Source organism: Ruditapes philippinarum, unplaced genomic scaffold, assembly GCF_026571515.1.
Source record: "Ruditapes philippinarum isolate M1 unplaced genomic scaffold, ASM2657151v2 ctg5416_1_1_1_1, whole genome shotgun sequence".
NCBI lineage: Eukaryota > Metazoa > Mollusca > Bivalvia > Venerida > Veneridae > Ruditapes > Ruditapes philippinarum.
In genome coordinates, this window is record NW_026866380.1 from 42,826 (window position 1) to 59,120 (window position 16,295).

The window sequence follows — 16,295 nt, forward strand, 5'->3', positions numbered from 1 at the left end:
GTACGGCTCTAGAAGGTCTGAACGGCGTGAGAAACATTTCTGATGATGTCATTATATGGGCTGGCGACCAAGCAGAACATGACAGAAGACTTGAAGCAGTGTTTAAAGCGACTTGAGCAGAAAAATTTAACTTTGAATAAAAGCAAATGTGAGTTTAATAAGCAAAAACTTTGGGTACATTTTTCAGTAAAGATGGAATGTCAGCAGACCCTAAGAAAATTGACACAATTAAAAAGACACAGCCTCCAAAAAACAGTTTTCAGAAGTCAGAAGTTTCCTAGCAATAACAAATTACGTGTCACGCTTTATCCCAAATTACAGCACTATAGCAGAGGCCAATACGTCGTCTGATAAAGAAAAACGCAAAATTGGGCATGGCAAGAATGAACAAGACGAAGCATTCCAACACAAACTGAAATCTATTTTGAGTAGTGATACAGTCATGACATACTTTGATCCTAATAAGGAACACAAATAATTCACAGATGCATCTCCAGTCGGAGTGGCTTCAATTATGCTCCAAGAAAGTAAAGTTGTGTGTTATGCAAGCAGATCACTGACAGATGTTGAACGAAGCTGTTACATTCAACAAGAGAAAGAAAACTTAGGCATTAGTTTGGTCATTAGAACATTGCGCACATATACTTATTTGGACATAAATTCACAGTTCATAACTGATGCAAAATTCCTTGAGAATATCTACAATAATCCTAAATCAAAACTTGGATCTGCAAGACTGGAACGTTGGAGAATGCGCCTGTTATTATATGACTTCAGGATCGTGCACAAACCTGGAGAATCAAACATGTCAGATTATCTAAGCAGACATCCAGACACAGGACAAGGCAGCAAATCAAGCATAGCTGAAGAATATGTAAATTTTCTTGCATATCATGATGTACCCTGTTGCAATGAACATGAATTAAATTGTTCAGGCAACTTCTACGGACAATGACCTCCAAACGGCCATTAAATCCATAAAAGACAGGTTGTTGGAGCAACACCAATAAAATAAAGTATTTTGATACGTTCTCTCGCTGTAAGAATGAATTATCGGTAGTAAATCTCAAGGGAGGTGAAATCTTACTGCATGGATCAAGAATTGTTATTCCTAGGCACTTGCAAGATAAAGCGATATCATTAGCTCATGAAGGTCATCAGGGAATTGTTTAAACCAAACAACTTCTAAGAGAGAAAGTGTACTTCCCAGGCATGGATCAACAAGTTGAAAATATGTGCAAAAGCTGCATCCCCCTTGCTTAGCAGCAACAAAATTCAAAACAGCAATGAGCCTTTAAACATGAGTGATATGCCAAAATACCCATTTCAAATGATTAGTTTGGATTTTTGTGTGGCCCATTTCCAGATGGAAAATATCTGCTTGTACTTATTGATGAATATTCACGTTTTCCTTTCGTAGTGTTATAAATTCTTCTCTCTCGTAATTTATAATTTCTACTACTTCCATAATTTCACATGTTTGCATAAAATAAAACAATAACTGTTTTCCGTTTCATTTCACCATTTATTTATTTGAAAGTGTCCTAAATTTCTAATCTACAATTAATATTTTAAAGTTACAGAGTTTTTCTTCCTCACACATGGTTGATATGTCACTGAGAATTGTATATCTAACTCTTAAGATCTCATTCTTGAAACTTCAATCTCGAATCCTGAATCTTGACTCTAGCTCTTACAAATCTTACTCTTGCATTTTGAATCTTGTTCTTCAATCTTCAATCTAGACTGCCCCTAGAAAATCTTGTCCCAGTATTTATATGAAATACATTGTCTCTCCATATTTGGAGGTTACCATAGTGTTAATTGACAAATCTAAGCCTTCTATATTTATGACGACAAGTGTTGACCAAGTAACTGTACCAGAAAACAAACAGACTAATTCCTGGAATATTTATGATGGTAACCAATGATTGAGTTCCCTAAACACAGCAATTGCAGGTCTCTTGTCCATAATTTATGCAAGTAACTGTTGACAGAGTTACTATACTAAAATCTCCCAGACTGATACACAGTCTAGCCCCAACAGATTTATAGTCATAAATAATGACAACAAATGAGGTCTCAATTCTCATACAAACTCAATCATTAAATCAAACCTTAACCAGGTGCCTTGCTAAAACTACAACAGTAGAAGTTTTAAATTCCATAACAGGAAATACAGTGATCCCTGTGCTGGACAAAATTTTCTCAGAAACCGGAATTCCTGAAATTCTCAAGTCAGACAACGGCAGTCCTATGAACTCTCACCTATTTAAAAGTTTTGCAAAACACATGTGGTTATGGCCACAAGCAAATGCTTGAATGTGAGCGATTCATGAAAACCATAGGCAAATCAATACGAGCTTCTCATGTGCACCATACAAACTGGAAACAAGACATGTATGCATTTTTAAGAATTATAGATCTAACACCACATGGGACAACGGCCGAAACTCTCTGCTCAATTGTTTTATGGAAGGCCTATTAACATCAAAATTCCCATGGTTCAAAAAACAAAAGAAATCTAAAAAGGACATAATGCTAGAGAAAATGACAGAAAATCAAAACAAAAAATGAAAGAATACGCTGATAAACGAAGAAACGTTTGAAAAACTGAAGTTAAAATAGGCGACAGTGTGTTAGTAAAGCAAACCAAACAAAACAATCTCACAAATCCATACGACCCTAAACCGTATGAAGTAACCAAGAAAAAAGGATCAATGATAACGGCAGAGCGAGAAGACAAACAAATCACTAGAAATTCATCACATTTTAAACGTGTCGGCAACTGTCAGACCCAAAGTCTAAATGGAAATTCTCCTTTAAATAGCGAGGGTGAACACAGCAATACAGAACCAATTTACAACGAAACGAGCATAGAATCACAATCCGATGAAAGCACAATGTTTGAAACTTTACCTACTTCAAATGAGTATACTTCTTTGCGAAGATCTGAAAGGCACAGAAAACCACCTGACTATTTAAAGGATTATATGTGTAAATAGTGTTAAACAGTGGCATAATAATCCACTAAAAGTTAGCTTCAACAAAAAACAAACAAATAAGTTTGATTACTAGTACTGTATTCCTAGAAATGTTCGCGGATACAATATTTCGCGTTTTTCACAACGTCGGCATTTTCGCGGAGACAAACTTTCGCGGATTTGTAGTAACCGCGAATTCCGCGAATATCAAGTAGCTACGGCCTAATTTCCAGCTTTTTAGGCAACGGTCTAAACCTACATGTATATTACTTTACATAATTCTTTACACATTTCTATAGCACCTGTGTTTATATGTTATTGCGTACGTAGAATAAATATTCTGAACGTTTACGTTTTTATTTGGTTGAAACTAGAAATGTTCGCGGATTTGTTAAAAGTGACATATTCGCGGCTATAAAGATTCGCGTAATCATGCCTACCGCGAAAAGCGCTAACTTAAAATGCGCGAAATATTTTCTAGGAATACAGTATTTAAACTGTCGGTGTACAAAAACATTCTAAACAGGGATTTAATATAACTTCTGATAATCATACAATTCTTTACTATGTGCTTAAATCTCCAGAGGAAAATGGAATACAAGTATAAATGAAACATTCAATTGGCATTTTGATACTTAAACTAATTGTGTATCATTTAGATTTTATCTTCAATCTTTATTCTAATTTGTTTTATTTCATGCTGATAAAACCTGTTTGTATTCTGTAAACATTGAATATTTACTCAACACAGTTTAGACATTAAGTTAATTTATTGGACTATGGACAGTCAGTAACTTTCTAGACTTATTGCCTCTAGAACTGAGATTTAATGTGATAGCAGTCAAGAGACTATCATTACTGGATATAAAATAATCATTAACTTGTTGTGGCAGCGCCAGCGTGAAATAAACACCTGTGAATCAATGGATATCTGAGACAATAACATTACTGTCAGACAAATATAATGTCCTTCATTAGGACTGACCAGTGAACTTTAAACGCTAAGCAAGGCGGAGATGTAGTGTTGTTAGTATTTTAGAGATTAGCTCCGCCTACTTGATTAAATATGCACACTCTGAGAACTCTCTTTCAGAGCCCTCTTTGATAGATACTTTACATTATACATGCAATATAGCAAGACCTCTGTGAGTACTTCTGTAAATAAATATTAAAATAGTTTATTATATTGAGTTTTCAATACTGTACAAGGACCTTCACTTATTTATGGTAAATTATACTCAATTTAATCTATACGGTATACGGTCAAAAACACATTGAAAAATTCGACAAATAACATTTTGACTGACATACATGAAAGAATATAAAGCGGGAAAAAATCTGGACTTTTATTTTACTTCAATAAATTGAGAAAATCGACTTATTAAAGTTTGACTCATCGAAGTTCTACTGTAGCTTGAAATAGCAAAAAATATTTTGTTCCAAACATTTTATTCTGTTAACGTACAATAGTCATAAGTTTTTAATTACAGAGACATTCTATGTTGTAAATCTGTTGAAAACAGACCTTTAGATGATGGAACCAATAAAAATTTTACTGTTCATAAACATATGGAATGATATTGAGGTAAAAATTACACAATGCCTGCTTACAGTTACAATTTACTTATTGACACTGCTTTTGTGCTTATTGGTACAGTCACTATGCATGCTTGCACTTTCATCACTTCTTTTACCCCTAACATTGACTAAATATTCTGTATGCATGCCATATCATCCAAATATAGGCCATAACAATTAACATTGACTCATTGTTCAAAATTTTGACTGTAAGTTTTATGCCAACTGGAATTAGTCAGTATTGATGATGGTACATCTAATTTAAGTAATTTGGCTAGATTAAATCTCCTTCTACATCTCATTTGCTTAAATTAAATTGTTTTTCTTAGAAGTGGAGGACTTGCAGTTTGAAATTTTAGGTCCGGGATCGTATTAGATATAGAGGGAAAACTAATAAACTATATTTGTGTAATTACTATTGTCGTAATGAAAAGCGATTTTAAAAACGTTAAATTGTTTAATACGATCCCAGCTTTTCTGAAAACTATATTCTTGAACTGGTCAATACCCGGGATCCCTATATGTTTTAATACGATCCCGGCTTTTCTGAAAACTATATTCTTGAACTGGTCAATTTCCGGGATCCCTATATTTTTTAATACGATCCCGGCTTATCTGGCTGAATTGATTGACATCTTGTCTTTACTTTTTCTTATTGCATATTAGCACTATTGATGCCCAATATACAGCGACTTCCACTGCCATTACATGTAATATTAAATAAGATTTTATGTGTTTGACATTTTGAGGTCAATTAATTAACGCTTTTGTCTGTGAAAAAATACGTTATTTTTAAAGATTTTTTATAACTACTACATATCAAACTTACTTAGAAATCTCTACAAAAACATTCAAATGATGGTAATAATAATAATAATAATAATACACCGAGAGTAGGTGGTCAATTCCCGGGATTAATATAATTATGTTTAATACGATCCCGGATCCCGGCTTTCTATAGGCGATCCCGGGATTCCCTCCCCACCTAATTAATGGTGTAATTGAAAGAAAGGGAGACAACTGATGGCAACAGCTTATTAAGTCCGGCATATTCAGCGAAAACTACGAACGTGCGCCCCCTGGTATCAAGATGTGATGTGCAAATTTGCAATTCACATCATTATGCTTACTTTCAACTTGCTTAGTGGCTGATTGCATCTTTCATTTTGTATGGTCACATCGTATGTTTTGTTCTAGGAGCATTGTTGTAATATCAAAGCTTATATACAGTCCCGGCATGTTGAAATATTTCATTACTCTACATTGCACTGTCATTCAGCCATATAGAAATCAGGGACTAAACACCAAACAAGTTGTAACTTCCAGCAAGGATGGTATCATTGTCAAAAAGCGTGATAAAAGTGCAAGCATGCATAATGACTGTACCCAAATTTTAGCCCCAATAGCAGTGTCAATGTTTTAAATTTTTTAACCCAGTAAGCGGGCCCAGTGTGAAATTTGTCAACAAGCTTTGATGAAAGGGGCAAGCAGGCATTGTTAATTTTTACCTCAAAAAATCTTTCCCTTTTATACAAAAAATTTAATTCTGTTTTGCTTTAGAAAAAGGGGCCCTGAAGATAAGTCCTTTTCCAATGCACAAAATTGTTAAAAAAAATTTCCCAATTTCATTTGAGAAACTATATATGTAAGCACATTTGAATTTGTATGGTGAGTGCAAGTAATATGTTTATTGTCTAATCAAATGAATAAAAAGTAAATGGTTGAAAGGTTTTGTTAAAGTTTCCCAATTTTCTTCTGGATTTGATTTTTATTTTCCTGATTTTAAAAGCATTGGCAAAGACAGAAAATGCCAGATTGCATTTGTATACCAAATATCTAGTTCTGGCTTCCATAGCTTTATATGTCGCTTTTATTTTGACGTTGCGACAGTGAACAGGTCTAGCAATACTATAAAACCTGTTCGCTGAAGTATCTTTAGCTACCAAATATCATGAGGTTGTGATGTTATGAAAAATGTTTACCTTAATGTCGAAAATTTAACTAAGTTGGTAAAGAGGAAATGGATAAGAGACAGACCTGAAATCGAATTCCACAATATGGGACCACTAGTTAATGCTGTATGACAAATATCAAGAGGCTGTGATAAGTAGTTGCTGAGAAAACTGTTACGAAAATTTCTAGAATCAAATTCCTACCATTGATGATTAATGTTGAAAATTTAACTAAGTCAGTAAACAGGAAGTGGATGCGCGACAGATCTTAAATCGAATCCCACAGTATGGGACTACAAGTTACTGATGTGTGCCAAATACCAAGAGGCTGTGATCAGTAGTTGAGAGAAAACTTTACGACAACAATTTTCCCGGTCGCCTGACATTCATCACACTATAAACCGGGTTTGCACCTGTGCAACCCGGCCAAAAATTTACATATACATTTTATGAAAATATTTTATAAAAATTTTAATATAATTAAGACTTTTAACAAAAAATCACACCGTACAATCAAATGGGCAGACAGCTGTTCCGGCGTCCACAGCTGTACCAGTATATACATGTCGGCGCGGGGAATACAATTGACGTACGGTAAATATTCATCTATTTTTAACATATCCAAACTGTGTTCGAGTAAATCAATGTTATGGATTCATAGTCAACATCTAAAGAAGCATGCTAACAAATTTCTGGCCCTGTGAAAGCTTTACTTCACATGAATTTTGACTGAAAATAACCACACTATCCGATGAGATGCGGTATTTTTAGTTTTAAGTCACAAAAACTTATATTTTCTCATGATAATTAATTCTTTTTTCATACAATTCGTAAACGTCAACATTTTGTCATTAAATATTCCAAACCATACCTTCAAAAAAGCTTTTCTGTTAAAATTATATATTATAATTATATTTAAGTTTGAGTGTCATCAAAATTTTAGTAACGTCATCAGCTGTTCGCCTCTTTTTAATGATAACATCGACAGCAATTCATCGGTAAGGATGAATAGCGCTGAAAGCTGTTCAAAGAAACAGTATTCAGAGTTTTGTTCTACAGTAACTTGGAAAAAGTAAAACTTTTTTTGTTCATTTAAAATATTACTTTATTCATGATACTTTCTAATTATATCATTTTTATTATTACTTTCTATCATTTGTTGTATCTTAGCTGAGAGGCCTATATCTCCATTTACCGCACTGTATTTCAATATTGATATTGTTCATATGAATGAATGAGTGAGTGAGTGAATGAATGAATGAATGAATGAATGAATAAATGAACGAACGAATGAACAAACGAACGAATGATGCAATATACATATATGTTAAAACAAATTGTCTGTATAAAGTATATGAGTTGTAATATTTTAAAAATTACATATTATACATTCATTTTTCTTCCTATGCATGTCCTGTTGTTGTTGTTGTTGTTTTCTATTTCAGAAGGCCACATTGGAAATAAGATATTATATGATTGTTAGTCCCCTACCGGTTTAACCGGAGGGGACTTTAGGTTTACCCTCCGTCCGTCTGTCCGTCTGTCTGTCCGTCTGTCTGTCTGTCTGTCTGTCTGTCTGTCAGTCCGTCAGTCCGTCCGTCCACAAAACTGGATCCCGCGATAACGCAAAAAGTACTGAAAATATTTTTATGAAACTTGATATATGGATAGATGGCAGTATGGAGATTATGCACGTCTTTTTCTTTTCTTCCTATGTTGAAAATTCTGGTTGCTATTGCAACAAATAGTCTGAAAATATGGCAAATTTAACACATAAACTGGATCCAGTGATAACTCAAAAAGTACTAAAAATATTTTTATGAAACTTGAAATATGGGTAGATGGCAGTCTGGAGATTATGCACATCTTTTTCTTTTCTTCCTATGTTAAAAATTCTGGTTGCTATGGCAACAAATAGCCTGAATTTCAAGATTTCTGATTTAAATTTTTCAGCTTTTTCACTATAAGTTCTTTATTTCTTAAGGTGTTTACTTCAAACTTTAAATATAAGTTTCTGGTCATCAACCACATCATATGTGACAAGGTTTACAACTCTAGCACAAAAATTATCAGTATTACCTCCCTTGAACTTAGAATTTTTATGGAAAAAAATGTTGTCTTTTTTAAATAACTTCTTTATTTCCTAATGTATCTACTTCAAACTTCATATATATGTTTCTTATTATCACTCAACATTTTTGAGGAGATTAAATACTCTAGCAAGACTATTTCCAGGATTATGTCCCCCTTGAACTTAGATTTTTTTCGAGAAATTGGTATTTTTCACTCCAACTTCTTTATTCCTTATAGGATTTACTTTAAAATTCCACATTGTAATAATATGACAAGGTTGTATAAACATTATTTCCTTACTAGGCAGGGAAACTTGTCAGTCCGTCCGTCCACAAAACTGGATCCCGCGATAACGCAAAAAGTACTGAAAATATTTTTATGAAACTTGATATATGGATAGATGGCAGTATGGAGATTATGCACGTCTTTTTCTTTTCTTCCTATGTTGAAAATTCTGGTTGCTATTGCAACAAATAGTCTGAAAATATGGCAAATTTAACACATAAACTGGATCCAGTGATAACTCAAAAAGTACTAAAAATATTTTTATGAAACTTGAAATATGGGTAGATGGCAGTCTGGAGATTATGCACATCTTTTTCTTTTCTTCCTATGTTAAAAATTCTGGTTGCTATGGCAACAAATAGCCTGAATTTCAAGAATTTCTGATTTAAATTTTTCAGCTTTTTTCACTATAAGTTCTTTATTTCTTAAGGGTGTTTACTTCAACTTTAAATATAAGTTTCTGGTCATCAACCACATCATATGTGACAAGGTTTACAACTCTAGCACAAAAATTATCAGTATTACCTCCCTTGAACTTAGAATTTTTATGGAAAAAAATGTTTGTCTTTTTTAAATAACTTCTTTATTTCCTAATGTATCTACTTCAAACTTTCATATATATGTTTCTTATTATCACTCAACATTTTTTGAGGAGATTAAATACTCTAGCAAGACTATTTCCAGGGATTATGTCCCCCTTGAACTTAGATTTTTTTTCGAGAAATTGGTATTTTTCACTCCAACTTCTTTTATTCCTTTATAGGATTTACTTTTTAAAATTCCACATTGTAATAATATGACAAGGTTGTATAAACATTATTTCCTTACTAGGCAGGGAAACTTAACACATTACTGTGATATAGACAAACTTAGAACTCAAAAGATTTATGTTCATTCATGTCATTCATTCACTGGTAAAATTGAATGGCCAATGGCCCATCAGAATGTTGCTTGGTTTTTAACCGGTAGGGGACTTATGGATTGCTTGCAATACTATGATAATTGCTTGTTATTGTATGTTATTAATGTATAACCCTTATTTAAATAAAGATATTATTTTTATTATTATTATTATTATAATATAAAAGGTAACAAGATCTATTAATATGTTTCTGAAATGTTAAATTCAAAGAAAGTAAAGGCAAATTTAACGCTTAATACGAATACTCTGTATTATAACTAAATCCATCAAGTGTTATTATAAATAATGGCATATAGTAGACATGTCCCATGCAGTAAATGGATGTGTAACCCGAGATGTCTGCCATATAAAATGATTTATAAAAAAAATAAAATTTGAATATTTTTTAAGAATGGTTATTATTTCTATTACACTATACATTAAAACAGATTTCAAGGATAAATAACAACATGCTTTTCCATGCACTTTCATATTTCGGGTTACACAGCCATTCACTGCATAGGACTTGTCCATTATATGAATTATTTATAATAACACTTGATGGATGCCTTCATTTACAAGACTGAATATTCATATTAAGCGTTAAATTTGCCTTTGCCGTTTGACTTAAACATTTCATAAACCTATTACAGGAACTCCACTGAGGTTTATAAAACATGAAATTTTATTTTTTCACATAAAAAACATGAGCACTAAAACATAAATATTAATAAATATAACCAAGAAATATAGGAGAAATACATTGAAAATCATATGTTTGTGCTATTCTCAGTCCGATTTGAGTGAAAAGCGTTTAAATTCTTTTCAATTTTGGGTCATTTTTTCTGGAAAAACGGAGCAAACTAATGATCGGAAATTTTGCATAAAAGTTATTAGTATAGATCTACATCAAATGGAGAAATAATCTCAAAAATTATTTCCAGTCCCGTCATGTCCAAAAACCTTAGTGGAGTCCCTTTAATAGGTTTTGCTACCTTTTTATATTGAAATACAGTGCGGTAAATGGAGATCAATGTCTCTGACCTAAGATATAACAAATAATAGAAAGTAATAATAAAAATAATATAATTAGAAAGTATCATGAATAAAGTAATATTCTAAATTAACAAAAAAGTTTTACTCTTTCCTAGTTACTGTAGGACAAAAGCGCTGTTGTAAATACATGTAATTGTTTCTTTGAACAGCTTTCAGAGTTATTCGTTCTTGCCGATGAATTGCTGTCGATGTTATCATTAAAAAGAGGCGAACTTCTGATAACGTTACTAAAATTTTGATGAAACACAAACTTAAATACTTTATAACTTTAACAGAAAAGCTTTTTTGAAGGTATGGTTTGGAATGTTTAATGACGAAATGTTGACGTTTACGAATCGTATAAAAAAAGGATTAATTATCATGAGAAAATATAAGTTTTGTGACTTCAAACTAAAAATACCGCATCTCATCGGATAGTGTGGTTATTTTCAGTCAAAATTCATGTTAAGTAAAGCTTTCACAGGGCCAGAAATTTGTTAGCATGCTCCTTTGGATGTTGACTATGAATCCATAACATTGATTTACTCGAATACAGTTGGGATATGTTAAAAATAGATGAATACTTACCGTACGTCAATTGTATTCCCCGCGCCGACATGTATATACTGGTACAGCTGTGGACGCTGGAACAGCTGTCTGCCCATTTGATTGTACGGTGTGAAATGATGAAAAACTTTAGAATCACCTAAAAACTAGTTTTTCCATGTTAGCATGTGGTCTTTCACCTAATTTTGGTGAAAAATTGTTGTTTTGTAACATTTATAATTTTTTTAGTTAACCCTTTCCCCCATGAGCATATTGTGAAAAATGGCCGTTTCACTGAAAAGCCTCCTGTTACAAGTTCAAACTGCTATGAAACTATGAAAAATGCTTCAATACTAATCAAACTTGGCACAAATGTTGACTGGACCATTGCCTTTGTAACGACATGCTCAGTCTTAAATTTCATGTTACCATGGCAATGAGGGGACATCCCAAAATGGCCAAAAATCACTATTTTGCCTCGATTTTTTTCCATCAAAATTTATTTCAAAGTGCTGCAACTTCTCAAGGGATTGAGATAGAGTCAAAGGCTTTTCAGCGTTGGTTACACGTTACATTATGATCGACCTGGGTGGGATGGGGGCGGCGCCAAAAAAGTGCCCATTTTTATGCCCCCACAGAGTGGGAGCATATAGCGTTGCACTTGTCCGTCCGAGTGTCAGTCCGTCCGTCAGTCCGTCCGTACGTCCCGAAATCTTGTGAACGCAACTCCTCTTAAACCGGATGGCAGATTTTGCTTAAACTTACAGGGATGAACAACCTTAATGTGTAGATGGTAGTAAGGAAGGAATTTTCGCTGCGACCAAATTTAACAGAATTATGGCCCTTTTTTTTTTTTTCACTAGATACTATGAAGAAATTTTGTGAACGCAACTCCTCTTAAACCGCATGGCAGATTTTGCTCAAACTTACAGGGATGAACAACCTTAATATGTAGATGGTAGTAAAGGAAGGAATTTTTGCTGCGACCAAATTTAACAGAATTATGGCCCTTTGTTGATTTTTTCACTATATACTATGTAGAAATTTTGTGAACGCAACTCCTCTTAAACCGCATGGCAGATTTTGCTTAAACTTTACAGGGATGAACAACCTTAAGGTGAAGATGTAGTAAAGGAAGGAATTTTCGCTGCGACCAAACTTTACAGAATTATGGCCCTTTGTTGATTTTTTCACTATATACTATATAGAAATTTTGTGAATGCAACTCCTCTTAAACCGGATGGCAGATTTTGCTCAAACTTCCAAGGATGAACAACCTTTATGTGTAGATGGCAGTAAAGGAAGGATTTTTTGCTGCAACCAAATTTAACAGAATTATGGCCCTTTGTTGTTTTTTTCATTCTATACTATGTAGAAATTTTGTGAACGCAACTCCTCTTAAACCGGATGGCAGATTTTGCTTAAACTTCCAGGGATTAACAACCTTAATGTGTAGATGGTAAAGGTAGGAATTTTTGCTGCGACCAAATTTAACAGAATTATGGCCCTTTGTTGATTTTTAGTTTTCAACTTGTGGCACATGTAGTCCAAAAAATATTTGACCTAGAGTCATAAGATTGACAGAACAGTGATGTGTGGGGGCATCCGTGTCCTATGGACACATTTCTAGTTTTAGCAACATTTCTCAAACGAAAACATGTGTTTGGGGCCCAAATAGGACATTTTTTCACTATTTGAGGCCTAAAAAGGGGAGGGGCAGGGGGTCGAAAGTGCGTTGTTTCGCGTATATATGAGGTAAAGGGTTATCTGGGCTCCTCAGTGACCTAGTGATAAAGGAAGCTCATTTAGAATCACTTGTTGCTGCAGACATACATGTTTTTGCTAAGGGACTATTGATTTGATCAAGTGAATACAGCAAGCTTATAGAATGTGGTTCTATTAAGATGTTGCAAGCGTCTGATACATTTGTTTTGATCCCTGACGTCTTTCTCCATAATTAAAGCTAAAAATTCCCATGTAACCAAGAAAGTATTAGTTTGAATTAAAACCTACAGGAACAAATCAGCACATTCAAAACATGCTTATAATTCATTTCATGAAATGATGATAAATTTATCAATAGACATTTAAGAACAATATTTTCACATAAAGAAGAAACAGATACAAACTAGTTTTTTGTTACAGGATGATTAAAGTTTATTCAATATCTTTTACAAATATATAATGAGTTTGTTTTCATTAATTTCAACTAAAACTGAAAAGAAGGAATGATAAGCTCTTTAAAATAAATGACTAAATTTTGGGAGACTACTCCATTAAATATATCAAAGTTTTCTATTCAAAATTACATTAGGATATTGTTAGAAATAAATAGAATTCAAGCAATTGTGAAATGAAACAGTATACAATTGTATGACTAAATATAACAAAAGCTGCACATCCAACCCCCGGTCCAGTGAGTGTTCACAAAGATTTAAGGATTATGATCAAAATTAGGTTCAAATTTAAAAACATTGTTTATCCTAAAAGATTCAATATTCAATATCTGGACTTGAAAAAGCATGTTTATGAAATTTTAAAATAAATTTATTGTTATCTTACAAGATATTGACATTTCACAGTTGATCCAAATATTGATTTGATCCTTAAATGATATACATGTACTTATATTAATCCGATTATTTTTGTATTTGTTTTGGTACTTTTCAATTTTATCCCTGAATAGGATTGTTTCTTTGCAAATAAGGCCCCCACGGTTACACATTTAAACAGATTTGTTTCGATTTTCATTTATAAACGTTTTCGATATTTTTTACCATTTAATCGAAAGACCATATTGCTTACAAAAAATCTTGATCATTGACTGTAATGATAGATTTTATCAATTCTAATTGGTTTATTCCAAAGTAAAAAACAAAACAAATGGGCCATTATGGCCCTGAAGTCGCTCACCTGTATATAGGCCCCCGCGGGCCAGTTTAAACCCCAGGGCTTTTATTTGAACAAACTTTGTAGACACTTACTAGAAGATGTTTCATGCTTAAAATCTAAACTCTAGCTATTCGGGTTTTTTAGGAGAAGATTTTTAAGTTTTTGCTATATACATATAAGGAAAATCAATGTCCCCCGGGGCGGGCCAATTTTGACCCCAGGGCTCTTATTTGAATAAAGTTGGTAGACATCCATGAGAACATGTTTGATGCTAAATATCTTAGCTCTAGCTCGTTGGGTTCTTTAAAAGAAGATTTTTTAAGTTTTTACTATATACATATAGGGAAAATCAACAACCCCCTGTGATTGAAATAAGACATAGAGGTGTACTCCACCAGGAAAGTTAGAAAGTAAGTTTACAAATCATTTACTATTGCTCTGCCTTTACAGTTTACTTACTGTATTCATTCTTTACTAATATTGTAACAAATGTACATATACCATGTCAGATCAGGAAAATAGTCCTTTTTACTACCTGTGACACTTTAGTAGCACATAGAAAGTTTTATAATACTGCTGCATGATCATATCCGATGTTAAAAAGTTCTTAATTTACCAACATTACCTTGTTTGAATGCTGTGCTCTATTTAAGCTGGTACAAGAGGAAGTTGATAGTATCTTTTTAATACCACTGCCATCAACAAATCTAGTCTGCAACATTTTCAATTCTGTTGTGTTGGGCAATTTCTATTATTTTACTAAACCTGTAAGTCTAGTAGATTGTGGATATTTTGGAGCTTTCAAGCAGCAATCGGATATCAAATAAACACACACATGGATTCAATCTTTATTTGAAATCAGGTAAAAATGTCAACAATATTTGACAGCAAAATCATACAAATTATAACAACATAAAACCCTATTAACAACAATGTCCAGCATTCATGCAAGCTGTATATATATTTAACAATTAGTACATGTACCAGAATATCTTTAAAAGTATTAGTAATACTGACATTCTTATAAGCATGTGAAATCTAGGCTTATTCTGGTCAGATAAAGTTGGAAGAATAGTGTCAGTCTTTTACTACATCACAAATGGAATAAGGAAGACTAAGCTGAGAAATGAAAATCTTAAATAAGCTAGCTTATGAACAGTTGTAGGTTCCTACAGGAGTGCTTGCTCTAGCCTTAAATTATATACAAAGAAGCAATGAAGGTCTTGCTCCACTTATACAACTGGTAAGTTGTCATGACTAACAGTGTTTTTGTGACAGAAAAACCAACCAAAAGGAAAAGAAGAAAAGATCATATCAACACATTCAAATGTTTGAATGCATGTGAATAAAAAAAAAATCTTGCATTTTACTCAGTATCTGTACAGTTTAGAAAACCAATGCAACTGTTACAAAACAGATCAAAATTTTTGAAAAGGTATAAACAATAACAAAAAAAAGTACAAAAAAAATCCCTTAATCAGACTTGATCAGATGTTCTATTCATTGTGCATTAAAACATCCTGATTAAATATGACGAGTATATCTAAAATGGAAAAAAATATGCTACAAATACCCATCATCAAGTATGAAATACATTTGTAGATGATATGGTATACTAAAAGGATCTCTGAATATCAATTAATTCAAGCAAAACACAGAAAAGATAAATACATGTCAATATGTTTTGGGACTTACAATAAATACTGTATTTTGGTTTTTCTTTCTAACAATTAGTTACTACATTCTTTTGTTAAGAAAATATCAAAAATTTATATTTAAACCTACTGAATGGACCTACCTGCAAATCATTCATTATGGAACAGTCCATTATCAAATTAAGGGAATTTTTGTAAGTTAAATCACATAACAACAGCCTTGTCAGACTGCATTTATACTGCTTGGCTTGGCTGTATACAGGTGGCAAAAAAATGTAGTTTTGGATCCAGTAGTCCTGGGGTAAAAGGGTATATGTCCAAAAAAGACATGTAAGAGTAAATCTAAAACATGGAAGACAAATCATTCCATACTTTGGACAAGAAAATCTTTTAA